The 2500-nt window shown below is 43.0% G+C and overlaps 1 protein-coding gene across 2 annotated transcripts in view; it reads left to right on the plus strand.

Annotated features, from left to right (window-relative positions):
* LOC135099090 (uncharacterized) overlaps positions 1-2500 on the plus strand; it is a 38218-nt gene that overhangs the window by 4058 nt on the left and 31660 nt on the right. For both annotated transcript variants that reach the window (XM_064001497.1, XM_064001498.1), the window contains exon 3: positions 798-979. The gene's annotated coding sequence lies outside the window, so the exon portion shown is untranslated. The remainder of the gene's footprint in view (positions 1-797; positions 980-2500) is intronic.

Raw genomic sequence — 2500 nt, forward strand, 5'->3', positions numbered from 1 at the left:
AGGTTAGGTTAGGTTAGGTTAAGTTAGGTTAGGTCAGGTTAGGTTAGGTTAGGTTACATTAGGTTAGGTTAGGTTAGGTTAAGTCAGTGTTTGATAAGCCTGCCAATGTTAACACTACACTACATATTAGGTTAGGTTAGGTTAGGAAACTTGAGATGAAGTTACAGAGAGAAGGATAGAAGCCATAGGAGGGTAGTTTGGAAATGAAAGCTTTGTGCCAGACTATGAAAAGCTTGTGATATGTCCAAGGCAACAGGAAAAGTTTCACCCAAATCTCTAAAAGAGGATGACCAAGACTCAGTAAGGAAAGCCAGAAGATCACCAGTAGAGCGGCCTTGACGGAACCCATACTGGCGATCAGATAGAAGGTTGTCAAGTGATACATGTTTAAGAATCTCCCTGTTGAGGACAGATTCAAAAACTTTAGATAGGCAGGAAATTAAAGCAATAGGACGGTAGTTTGAGGGATTAGAACGGTCACCCTTTTGTTGTTGTTGTTGTTGGTAGTGATGGTGGTTGTGGTGATAACCGTAGTAGTGGTAGTGGTAGTGGTAGTAGTAGTAGTAGTAGTGGTAGTAGTAGTAGTGTGCAACTACTACTACTACTACTACTACTACTACTACTACTACTACTACTACTACTACTACTACTACTACTACTACTATTATTATTATTATTCCTACCACCACTACTACTACTACCACTATTATATTTTTCTGTTCTACTACTACTACTACTACTACTACTACTACTACTACTACTACTACTACTACTACTACTACTACTACTTATTGCAGGAGTGTCTTGTGAAATGACCCAGGAAATGAAGAATGGCCGGAGTGTGCCTGTGAAGAAGACACTGAATTACAAAACAGTTATAGAGGTTTTCTGTTTCCCGCCCTTCAAGTTGCTACTACTACTACTACTACTACTACTACTACTACTACTACTGTTAATAATGAGGAGCCTCGCTGTGTGGGTAAGTTAGGAACGGCCTGAGTTACCAATGATGTGGGTAGGTCTGGGAATGGGCAGTTATGAGTGATATGGGTAATTCTAGGAATGGGGTCAGTTAGGAGTGGTTTAATTAGGGGTGATGTGAATTAGGAATGGTGTGGATGAATTAGGATTATTATTATTATTATTATTATTATTATTATTATTATTATTATTATTATTATTATTATTATTATTATTATTACTGAAACAACAACATATCGTATTTATTTGCATGTAATTAGTGTAACTGAATGATTTACAAGAGAGAGAGAGAGAGAGAGAGAGAGAGAGAGAGAGAGAGAGAGAGAGAGAGAGAGAGAGAGAGAGAGAGAGGGGGAATAATCTCTCTCTCTCTCTCTCTCTCTCTCTCCTCAACTCTTTTATTTCCTCCTCTGTCTACTATTTTTCCTCCTCCTCCTCCTCCTCCTCCTCCTCCTCCTCCTCCTCCTCCTCCTCCTCCTCCTCCTCCTCCTCCTCCTCCTCCTCCTCCTCCTCCTCCACCTACCTCTCTCTCTCTCTCTCTCTCTCTCTCTCTCTCTCTCTCTCTCTCTCTCTCTCTCTCTCTCTCTCTCTCTCTCTCTCTCTCTCTCTCTCTCTCTCTCTCTCTCTTTTAAGTTGGACACTTTGTCAGGTCATACTTGTTGCATTAGGAGAGAGAGAGAGAGAGAGAGAGAGAGAGAGAGAGAGAGAGAGAGAGAGAGAGAGAGAGAGAGAGAGAGAGAGAGAGGGGGGGACCGGTACTATTAACACTACTACTACTACTACTACTACTACTACAATAACAACAATAACATCAGCAACCTTTCTCTCTCTCTCTCTCTCTCTCTCTCTCTCTCTCTCTCTCTCTCTCTCTCTCTCTCTCTCTCTCTCTCTCTCTCTCTCTCTCTCTCTCTCTCTCTCTCTCTCTCTCTCTCTCTCACACTGAGCCAGTCCCCAGGCCTCTCCCAGCCCCTAGCCCCCCCAGTGCCCCACGCATATCCATTCTTGCCGCAGCTCTGGGAGACAAACACGGCTCAAATCTTGCACACACGTTCGAATCCAGTTCCAAATATGTTTCATCCTGTTTCAAATACGTGGCGCGCTGACTGAGCGATCCGTAGCTCAAGTGTCTCTCGGGGCGTCACAAGTTTCCCGTATCCCTGTCCCGTGTATTAGTGAGGCGAGGAGGAGGAAAAATTTGCTGTTTTCTTTATCTATTAAGCATTTTATCGTTATTACTAGTAGGGATTAAATTATTTGCGTTATTTTGTAAGATTCAAGTGTTTTTCATCTGTTTTTATCTTTGTTTTGGTGGTTTGTGTGCTCAGAAGGGTGTGGGAGGGTGTAGCACTTGTATGGAAGGGTGTAGCAGTGTTTGGAAAGGTGTAGCAGTGTTTGGGAGGGTGTAGCAGTGTTTGGAAGGGTGTAACAGTGTTTGGGAGGGTGTAGCAGTGTTTGGGAGGGTGTAGCAGTGTTTGGGAGGCTGTAGCAGTGTTTGGGAGGGTGTGGCAGTGTTTGGGAG

This window comes from Scylla paramamosain, unplaced genomic scaffold, assembly GCF_035594125.1.
Source record: "Scylla paramamosain isolate STU-SP2022 unplaced genomic scaffold, ASM3559412v1 Contig101, whole genome shotgun sequence".
Classification (NCBI taxonomy): Eukaryota; Metazoa; Arthropoda; class Malacostraca; order Decapoda; family Portunidae; genus Scylla; species Scylla paramamosain.